At 30.2% G+C, this 202-nt stretch overlaps 1 protein-coding gene across 1 annotated transcript in view; it reads left to right on the forward strand.

Moving 5' to 3' along the window:
- Positions 1–202, forward strand: part of LOC119586163 — a gene marked incomplete in the record, with an annotated part of 17,569 nt that overhangs the window by 15,575 nt on the left and 1,792 nt on the right.

Raw genomic sequence — 202 nt, forward strand, 5'->3', positions numbered from 1 at the left:
TTCCTCATTCCCTTCTTTCACATTTTACCTTATAACTAATTTTTCATTCCCCTTTAATTTTTTTGGCCCCCCCGTTAATTTTTGTCCCCTTTTCCCCCCCTTTTTCCCTTTCTTTTTTTTTTTCTGCCTTTTTTTTTTTTTTTTTTTCCCCTTTTTTTTAAAAAAAAACTTTTCCAAAAAAAAGCCCTTCCAAAAAAAAATG

The sequence above is a fragment of the Penaeus monodon genome, chromosome 21 (assembly GCF_015228065.2).
Source record: "Penaeus monodon isolate SGIC_2016 chromosome 21, NSTDA_Pmon_1, whole genome shotgun sequence".
Taxonomy (NCBI): Eukaryota; Metazoa; Arthropoda; class Malacostraca; order Decapoda; family Penaeidae; genus Penaeus; species Penaeus monodon.